The sequence below is a fragment of the Peromyscus eremicus genome, chromosome 14 (genome assembly GCF_949786415.1).
Source record: "Peromyscus eremicus chromosome 14, PerEre_H2_v1, whole genome shotgun sequence".
NCBI classification, from domain to species: Eukaryota; Metazoa; Chordata; class Mammalia; order Rodentia; family Cricetidae; genus Peromyscus; species Peromyscus eremicus.
Window position 1 is genome coordinate 59,414,362 of NC_081430.1, and position 10,961 is coordinate 59,425,322.

Consider the following 10,961-nt stretch of genomic DNA (forward strand, 5'->3'; position numbering starts at 1 on the left):
CTGGCTTTCCTAATGTTTCTCGAGCCAGTCTAGCACGCAGGGAAAAACCTGACCTTGAAGTTTTTTCCATTATAGATGGGAAAAAAGTGATCCCAGGCTTGCCTTGAGTTTGAAGTGAGGCATGCCACTTAAAGCTGCTTTGAGTGGCCTGGGAGGAAGGTGCTTTCCCTATCGGAAAGCTTTGCTGGGGGCTGGCATGGCTCACAGGCTTTGGCTGTGTCTGGAACTATATGGCTGCCGGAAGCTTGTCCTTTCTCCCCCTTGGAGCTCCCTAGAGGAGAGGTAAGAATGTTTGATGTGAACTCTAAGGCAGGGCTGGGATGTCAGGGACAGCTGTGACCTTGCAAATGTCCCTCCAGGCTCATCCCTTCTCCAGCCCAGACTTTGTGTCGTGTGTGTGTGTGTGTGTGTGTGTGTGTGTGTGTGTGTGTGTGTGTGTTGCTCTGCTGGCCTTGCAGGGGACACTGGACTCTGGGACAAAGGGAACTGAGAGCTTTCCCAGCCATGTTGCACTAGGATGGCCTGGGAGGCGTTTGTCACTTGCAATGGCCGGGGCTGGGTGCTAGGGAAGCTGCTGCCAGGAACACCTGTGGAGAACCGAGGCTGCGCCTGCCCAGGTGGGAGGCAGAGACCAGGGCCCACTGGACCTGGACGCCAGCTCTTCCTGCCTGCCAGCCACACCTGTTTTGTCTGATTGAGATGGAATAGTCACCCCTCCTTGCTGCCTGCTTGGGGTTCTGTCCCGTTCCACTTTGTTTTTATTTTCCGGTTGCTGTGACATGCACAGGCTGAGGAAAACGCGTTCCACACTCTCTAGATTACAGGTCCATGCGCTAAATTATTTACTGAGTGCTTATCCAGCTTACAGATCATGAATCTGAAAAGGGTGTCAAAGGGCCTGTTTACCTCAGATTTTTGTGAATGGTGGTTAATTCATTAAGGTCACAGGGTACTGAAGACTCATAGAGGGCAGATATTACAGTCCCCCTCTTTTCTTTCTCTTCAAAATATTTATTTTGAGATAATTGTATCACATCCCCCTTTCTTGTCTCCCCCCCATGCACCTCCACCCTTTGCTCGTTCTTAAATTCATGGATTCTTTTTAATTAGTGTTACACATACGCGTGTGTACATGTGTGCATGTGTGTATTCCTAAGTGCATAAATACAGCCTATTCAGTCTGTATGCTACTTGCATAGTTTTCAGGGCTGAACATCCGGTATGGGACAATCACTTGGTGTGCTCTTCCCTGGGGAAGACTTTCTCCTATACTCACTATTCCTTAGCTGTCTGTAGTATTTTGTCTCGGGTTGAGGCCTCATGAGCTCCCCAACCCCAACATGCCCGCCCCCCAGCATCCACGTTAGCATGTCTACTGATGGAGACCATTACAGAAAGCCACAACAGGGCAGTTACAGAGCCCAGTCCCAACTGATAAATTTACAACACAACTGTTGTCCTAAGGCTCTGGGATCACTGGGAAAGAGGGGGCAGGAAGACTCTAAGAGCCAGAAGTGTAGGGAGTTTGCTGTGATTGTTCCCCTAGAAATGTCCGAAGCTGCACCCATGAAGTCTTACCAACATGACCTAAAAAGGACCCCTCTCCATCCTTTCACGGCAGATGATGGGAACTGGAGGACACAGGTCCCTACGCCCACGTTGTTAAAATCTCCAGAAGACACAGCCTGCAGCGGTGGCACATGCCTTTAATCCCGGCAGTCAGGAGACAGAGGCAGGTGGATTTGAGTTCGAGGTCAGCCTGGTCTGCAGAGTGAGTTCCAGGACAGCCAGGGCTACACAGAGAAACCTTGGCTCAAAAAACAAACCAAGGGAGCTGGAGAGATGGCTCAGAGGTTAAGAGCTCTGGCTGCTCTTCCAGAGGTTCTGAGTTCAATTCCCAGCAACCACTTGGTGGCTCACAACCATCTGTAATGAGATCTGGTGCCCTTTTCTGGAGTGCAGGCGTACATGCAGGCAGAACATAATCTTTAAAACAAACAAACAAACAAACAAAAAAACACCTCAGAAGACTCTTGAGCTGAAGACAACGATCTAGAAGATGTTCCAGTACACCTTTTGTCCACAAATGCATGGTTGTTCCCAAAGGCTCCCCTAGGCTGTGTTTTTACCCATTGGGATCTCTGATCCATGGCCGTAAGAAGGGAAGAATTGGTATTTTTCTGCATACGGGCCTCATCTCTATGGAGATACAGAGCGTGTGAAAACCAGCAGTGCAGAACGCCTGCATGGCCAACCCTGGTGTAGGCCAGCGCTCAACGAACTGCTTCTTGCTGGATGAAGCTGAAGAGGCTGTTGGCTGTTCCTGTACTTCAGGACTTCTGCCAAGTGTCAACAAGGGAAGGACCTTTAGGAAGGTCCTCAGAGGCAACAGAGGCCGCGAGCTGTAGCAGAAACAAGAAGGGGCTAGGTGCCGGGGCTCTGAAGTCAGACATGTTCTGAGCACCTGGGGTGACTCTACGCTCTGGCTTCCCAAGGTTAAGAGTGTGAGCAGCACCTAGTGTCACTGCTGCTGCTCGGTCTCACCACCCCCTTGGCCTGCGCCTGGTGACTGTGGCCGGGGTCACTGTGGAGGGTACTGTTAGGCTAGTGTCCAGCAGCAGCCTTGCAGATGTCCCCAGTTGCACTGTGACTCTCCTATTCTGATGAGCCTTGGCCACTTTTTTTGTTTGTTTGTTTGTTTGTTTTTGTTTTTCAAGACAGGTTTCTCTGTGTAGCTTTGCGCCTTTCCTGGAACTCACTTGGTAGCCCAGGCTGGCCTCGAACTCACAGAGATCCGCCTGGCTCTGCCTCCCAAGTGCTAGGATTAAAGGCGTGCGCCACCACCGCCCAGCAAAATCTGTAGTCCAGGCTGGCCTCGAACTCATGATCCTCCTGCCTCTGCCTCCTTCAGCAAATCCTACCGGTGCGTGCCACCACAACCGGCCCTTGGCCACTTTTTAATCTCAGTTAGGTCCCCTGCCCCGCTAGGGTGGTGTTGAGGAGTTGCCCTCTTAGACTACTCCTGTGTTACAGGAGCTACTTGTCACAGCCTTGGTAGTGAGGTGTAACAGGAAGGTGGCTCTGACTAGCCAGTTTCCGGTGAAAAGCTAGCCGAGTAGCAACGGCCTGAATGCAGGCTGCATGTGTCTGAAACCTTGCTGGCCGGGTCTACAGGGCCCGGGAGCGCAGACACTGGACTCAGGGACAAGCCAGGGGTGTGAAGCTTGCAGGTCCAGGAGTTGTTTCCCCAGGACCTCCAGACTGCTCGTTCTGGACCAGAGAGGAATGTGACGGAACTGGAGACAAAGCTGTGAGGGAGAACCAGCCCTGCCTGGCGGCTGGGCTGACGATGAGCCGGTACTCCTGTTTCTGTGGTATTTCTGCAAGTGACTAACACTTGAGTGTTTAATTGTTGGGTGGCTGATCCTGGAATGAGGAAGATCCCAAATTCTGGACTCATGATGACTCTGCCTTGGCTGTTTGTATGATCCATTGGTGGGCTGATGTTACCGGCATCCCGTCTGCATCTGGCTCCTGCTCCAGCTCTGTGAACTCAAGTGATCACCGGACACACCCTCACCGTGAGTTTTGGGATCATGTGGGGATGGAGCATGGCTCCATCATGTAGCATGTGCTGAGGGAACCTGGTGAATGGGGCTCTGGTCCCTCTGAGTCATGGGGCTTAAAGGACAAGTGTTTTGGGGAGTGGTGACATCAAATGTCTTGGGTAGCTGTAAGGACCTGAACCCTGGTCCCTGTGGGGAAGGACAGCAGGTGATACAGGCCCAAGACTCAAGAGGGAACCACGAAATGGCAGGGACTGAACTGAGCCACGGGCAAGGGCAGAACCCCACTACGCTCACTCGTGCTGTTATCATAAAAACCCCAGCACCTCCATCCTACCTGCTCCTCACACTCAAGACCAGGGCAAGGTTACAGCCTCTGTGCTGTATGAGATGCTCTTGTGTTCTCTGTAAGGCTTACCGGGGACTTATCAAGAGCACCATGGTTTAACAGCTTCATGCACACGTGGAGCAGGAATTCTAATTGATCTTAACAATAAAACCCAAAGTCAGATATCGGTGAAAGCTGAAAGATCAGAGAAGCAGACCAGCAGCCACTACAGAGACTTTTTTCCCCAAAGATTTATTTATTATGTATACAGTGTTCTGCCTGCATGTATGCCTCCACACCAGAAGAGGGTGCCAGATCTCATTACAGATGGTTGTGAGCCACCATGTGGTTGCTGGGAATTGAACTCAGGACCTCTGGAAGAGCAGCCAGGGCTCTTAACCTCTGAGCCATCTCTCTAGCTCCCACCAGAGACTTTTGTAGCTGAAAGTTTTCCTGTGTCCCACCTGAGCCACAGCCACTCAGACCCAAATAAACACACAGGCTTATATTATTTTTAAACTATGGCCATGGTATGCTTCTTGCTAGCTAGCTCTTCTATCTTAAATTACCCATTTCTATAAATCTATACTTGCCACATGGCTTGTGGCTTACCCATATATTTACATCTTGCTTCTCCTGGCAGTGGCTGGTGGTGTCTCCCTCTTTTTCCTCCTTCTTTCTCTAGTTAGAATGTCCCGCCTAACCTTTTTCTGCTTCACTATTGGCCAAACAGCTTTATTTATCAACCAATCAGAGCAACACATATTCACAGCATACAGAACAACATCACCCATCAACTTTTTACCTCTATGAATCCTCAGACTGAAAGGGGCCTGAATCCTGTCTCCACCCACCTTATCACTTCCTCTCTGCCCAGCCATACCACTTCCTGTTTCCTTCTCCCAAATGCTGGGATTAAAGGCATGAGCCACCACTGCCTGGCCTCTATGGTTAACTAGTGGCTTAGCTCCACACTCTTGATTTCCAGGCAAGCTTTATTTGTTAGAGCACAAACAAAATATCACTACATACATGTATGTAGTTTTGACTCAATGTTTTGCTCTTGAGACAAGGTTTCTCTGTGTAGCCCTACCTGTCTTGGAACTCGCTCTGTAGACCAGGCTGGTCTCAAACTCACAGAGATCTGTCTGCCTCTGCCTCCCCAGAGCTGGGATCAAAGGCATGCGCCACCACCGCCTGGCTCAACTTTGTTTTGTTAAGGTGGGGTTACAAAGCAGTCTTCAAGCCAGACAACTGCCATGATGTCAGCTGAGATCAGTACAGTGGGCTTTGTTGATTTGCTGATGTGATTCTAAGACGGCTGGATGTTTTTTCAAAAAGAAAAATATGCTGGCTAGTTTTATATTAATTTGACACAAGCTAGAGTCATCTGAAAGGAAGGAACTTCAATTAGGAAAATGCCTCCATAAGATCAGGATGTAGGCAAGCGGGTGGGACATTTTCTTAATTAGTGATGGGGAGGGCCCAGCCCATGGTGGGTGGTGCCATCCCTGGGCTGGTGGTCCTGGGTTCTATAAGAAAGCAGGCTGAGCTGGCCAAGGGGGAGCAAGTCAGTAAACAGCACCCCTCCATTGCCTCTGCATCAGCTCCTGCTTCCGTATTCCTGCCTGTTTGAGTTCCTGTCCTGACTTCCTTCAGTGATGAACAGTGATGTGGAAGTTGAGTCAGATAAACCCTTTCCTCCCCAGGGATCTTGCTTTTGGTTACGGTATCACAACAGCAAACTCAACTAAGACAAAAAAGAAAGCTTAAGCAGGTTACAAAGGTCTGAACAAGTTACATAAGCCATGTAAAAGATCAATACTTAGTCCACTGATGTCAAACCTCTCCTTAGATCGATGGAATTTTTGGTCTGTTCTTCCTAGCAATTATAAGGACTGACTTAACAAATGTATGTCTAATCCAAGTCTATTTAAGTGCTTGATTTTTGCCTAAACTTTATCTAAACGTTGCTCAGTAGTTAAAAAATAAAGGTGTAACTGACCTTCTGGGTGTCCAATAACCACACCTGGAGGTCTATACCAGTGTGGTCAGAGGAGTTAAGGGGAGATTTAACCCTTGCCCTCCAAGGTCACCTGTTCTCTTGTTCGGGATGGCTGTGGAGACTCCAGCTGGTAAGTTTTCACTAGGGTCAATATAGAAACAGGAGGGTCACTACAGGGGGATAATTTCCTCTCTGCTTCCAACAGAGGCCATAGCCAAGCAAGGCCTTTGACTTAGCCTCACATGGATGTAACTACTACCAAAAAGGTTAGAGGAGCCAGAGGTTCCCCTCAAATTCAAATGACCTAAAGACCAGAGCCTCAACTGGCCTTGACAGTAAAAGGAAAAAAAAAAAAAAGGATTAATTTTGGCTAACTGCAGGATCTCGAACACCCAACAGGAAAGCAGGACCAAAGACTAAAATGGTGGTTAATTTATCCCGTCTCTCCTCACCTCCACCCAGCTCCCTCCTTTCCTCTTTTCCAAGGCAGGGTCTCATTATGCAGCCCTGGCTGGTCTGGAACTTGCTATGTAGACCAGGCTGGCCTTGAACACACACAGATCCTTGTACCTCTGCTTCCTGAGTGCAGAATTTAATTGTCAAAAAATCATACTCCTTAGTAGGACCACATTCCCTAGACATGAGGCTTAAATTCCTATGTGAATCCAATGCATCACCTCAGGCTGTGGCTCAGGACGTGGGACCACAGCCCACTGAAGTGGCCCAGAGCCTGCCTCCTAAGAACCCCTCAGCACGCAGCAGATGTGGTCATTACTCCTCCCGACAGCAGCTGGTGCCGAAGGAGAGTTAGAGGGAGACCCGTGGACAAGGACGTGGAGGAGGTGAGCTCCCCAACAGACCTTATTCCTGGACAGTACTGTGAGAACAAGGTACAGGGTGAGCATCTAAACAAGGACCGGCAGGGGAGAGAGGACCCAGGAGACCTATAAAGCCCAAGCCAGAGCCAATTTAGCACGTCCACAGCTATTAGGGCCTGTCCTAGTTAAGGCGTCCCTGCGGTGATGAAGCACCATGACCAACTGTGCTCAGCCTGGCCGGGAGCAGGGCCAGGGCGACAGCACCACCAGTGCCAAGCAACTTGGGGAGGGAAGGGTTTATCTGGCTTATGCTCCCACATCACTGTTCATCACTGAAGAAGCCGGGCAGACAGGAATGGCAGGAACTGGAGGCAGGAGCTGGTGTGGAGGCCATGGAGGACTGCTGCTTACTGGCTTGCTCCATCTGGCTTCTTTAGCTTGTCCCCCATGCCCCAAGACATGGTCTCTCTGTGTAGCCCTGGCTGTCTTGGAACTCGCTTTGTAGATCAGGCTGGCCTTGAACTCACAGAGATCCGCCTGCCTCGGCCTCCCGAATGCTGGGGTTAAAGGCGTGCGCCGCCATGGCCCCGTTTTCTAACAGAAGCCAGGGCTGGTTCCTCCTATTCTGAAACTGCTACCTTTGATTTTCTGGGACTGGGTCATGTGTTTCCCCAAATGTTTAATTCTCGATGTTTGTCTGTGCCAGGGAAGGAGCTCCCGGACCAGCAGCTGAGCCCTGCAGTCACCCTCATGCTTACTTAGGGCAGGCTCTTGGTGTCCTCATTTACCACGCCTTACAGGAGGGCCGAGTGGCCACTCCCCGACCGAGGGATCGCTGGCCAGGCCGCCCTGCGCAAGCCTCCCTTACGGGCTTGTCCACTGCCTTGCTGGGGCTCACCACGCTGCCTGAGTCCTCAAATGCTGCCTGCCACCTTTGCCTTGCTGCTCAGGCTGGAAGGCCGACTCTCTGTGTAGAGGCTTCTTGGGGGGACCCGCCGGCCTGGTGAAAGCGTCTGAGCAGATCGCCCCTCTTACTACCTCGCGTCTGACTTGCCTGTCACAGCACAGCTAACATGCCAGCTCATGCTGTGGATACAAGTGCATGTGTACATCCCTGGAGAGATTCACCTGTGGCAGTGGGCGACCTCGCACTCAGACAAGCCACTGGGAACTGTAAAACTGCTGTCTTTTGCTTTATTGACAGGTAATTGTTCAAAAATGTTCTCACAATTCAATAATTACAAAGACTTAGACTTACATTAAAAAAGTAAAAACCAGAACCTCCAGCAGGTCCCTGCCCCAGCACAGAGCCGGGAGGGTGGATGGGGCAGGCGGGTGCTGGCTGTGACACACAGGCATGGCCAGCTGTGCCAGGACCCTCGGTGCCAACTCGGCCAAGTGCACATCCTGAACAGCGGCACCAAGCAAGCCTGTCCCAAAAGAGGACAAGACGTGCCTGCTGCCAGTTATCACAAGCCTCCCCGGGCGGGGCTGCAGGCCTGATCACTCAACACAGGGAGGGATGAGGTTAAACACATGTGGTGTTCCCGGGCCTGCGCTGTGGGCCGATGTGCAGGAGTGTCGGGCGACTCTATGTGACTGACTGGGCTATTAAGCACAGAGGCTCCATGCAGGGTGAGGGGAGAGGGAGGGATGTCCCAGGGCCTGCGGCATGGCTTCCCAGGCTCCAGCCGCCTCTGAGCTCGGCAGGCCATGGGCTTGCCAGCTCCGTGTGTGCTGGCCTGCAGCGGGCTGCAGCAGCCATGGGAGCCAGTGTGCAGCTGCCTTCACTGCAGCAGAGGCATCTCGTGGCTGCGGCCCAGCATGGACTAACACGGACACAGGCAGTCAGGAGGACTGCTGCAGCTGTGTCGGGGCGAAATGAGTGAGAGCCACACACTGGCCTCTGCCTCCTTGACACTGGGTGACACACAACTTTCGTCTAAGGTCCTTGAGACAGTTTCAGGAGCAGCATCTGCCGAGGAAGGCCATGGGTCAGGGCCTGGGTGGTCCTGGTGGGAGAGGTGAGTGGTGGTCCTTCATGTGCAAACGGAACAGTGCTGCCTTACGGCTGTGCAGACGAACACATCTGGTCGATTGCCACCAACAACGTGGCACAAAACTGCTCATTATAATAAAGATTATTTTCTCTATCTACAGACTGATTCTACATTTCCTTGGACAACACTGGAGGGTCAGCTCAGTCTTGGCACTGATGTTGGGGCCATCTGGGCTCCCTGGCCCCACGCTGCTATGCTGGCCGCCTCAGGCGTCACAGGCTGGCTGTTCCAGGCCTTCCAGAGGGAGCTGGCTCCGATGGGGTGAGTTGGGGCTCGGAGGGCCGCTAGGGTTGGAGCTGTTGGATGGAGTTGAGTGTTTGGTGGAATCCGAGTCAGGCTGCCAATACAAAGAGAGACGCATGAGAGGCAGGCGGTGCCCGTGCCCCGTGCCCACGCTGTAGACAGCCTCGTCGGGCCTCAACTGTGCAGGTGAGGACGTCATCCACTGCCCCCTGCGCCTGGAAGTGACTTAGGACCTCTGACTGCAGAAAGAAGCCTGGAGCCATAAAGACACTCTAGGAATAAACGGATGGGAACTTCATCGGGGTCAAAGCCTGCCACAAAAGCCGACAGATCCCATATTCAAGAGAAAGCGCTTCCCTGAGGGTCGGGACAAGGATGGCCGGCTTCTTTCCCGCCCAAGTTCAGCACTGCACTACAAGAGGACATGACAGACACTATTGACAGGTGACACGATTCTGCACACATCAAGAATAAACCAGAACTGCAAGGGGATTCAGCAGGCTCAGGGTTCAGTATCAGCATCCAAAACTCAGCTGTGTTTCTACATACAGCAGACAACATGAAAATCAGACAATTCAAGTCACAGCAGCATTGGAAATAACAACGGAGGTGATTTGTACACTTACACACCACTACTTAAGAGGCTGGAGAGATGGCTCAGCAGTTCAGAGTGCAAACTGCTCTTGCAGGGGACCCAAGTTCGGTTCCCAGCACCCACCAAGCAGCTCAGAACTGTCCCTAACTCCACCTCTGGTGGATCTGGCCTGTGCTAGCAACCACACACACACAATAAAGGAGATTCAGAAAAATGGAAAGACCCTATATTCACAGACTGAAATATAATCAAGATGGTATCAATCCCCAAAGTGGCCTACAGACTCCATGTGATCTCCTGAAATTCCAATGGCCTTTTGCAGAAATGGAAGAAAACCTGGGCTTGGTGACTCTGGCCTATAATCCCAGCTGCTTGGGAGGCTGACAAGAAAGGGTCACAAGTTCAAGGTCTGCACACCCCTACGCATAAATAAAACAAAACCACGAGACAAGACTGGCTTCAATGGAGAGCCAGGGCATCACCCCGCATGCTTGATTGAGAAGAAGGAAGGAGGTCCCTTCTGCAGTCTGCACTGGAGAAGATGGCCAGTGTGGTGAGCCTCGGGGTTGTAAGGGGAGAGGAGAGCGGCCATGTCAATCCCCACTTCCATGCTGGGTGGCCGTGGGTGACAGGCCAGCTCCTGTTTCCAGAAAGACCTAAGTCTTGAACCTCAGTGCTCAATGCTAGGTAAGTCCTACCTCATCTGTTTCTCATTCCCACTCCAGAGGGGAAACTGAGGCAGGGGCCACTGTCACCTTCAAGTGCATGGGAGTGTTGCTGCGCACACCCTCACAAGTGTTCTAGAAGGGAAGGAGCACAGGTGACCAGAGAAGACCCTCCAGGATCAGACAGACAGACAGATAGACAGACAGACAGACACACACACTCTCTCTCTCTGGACAGAAAGGCTCAGAACTCAGGAGTACAGAGCCTGGCTGGGCAATGGACTGAGAGCCTGTCAGAAAGAGCAAAGACAAGCAGGGTCCATGTGGTGGCCACGCCTTTCCTTTCATCAGCACTCAGGAGGCAGGGGCTGGCAGAGCTCAGTGAACTCAAGGCTTGGTCAACATTGTGAGTTCCAGGCTAGACCCGGCTAGATAGTGAGACGCTGCATAACAGCAACAAACTCCTCCTCACAAGACCACAGAACCAAGTCCAGAAGGAGTCAAGTGAGGTAGTGTAGGCCTGTAATTCCAGAGCTTGGGAGAAAATGGCAATGCATGAGGCCTGAGCAGGCCCCTGCCTCAGGGACATTCTGTTAGGCATGACCACCTACGCAGCAGGACATGGAACTCACAACCACGCCCCAAGATGTAGGGTTTACTCCTGGAGAATCAGGAGTTCAA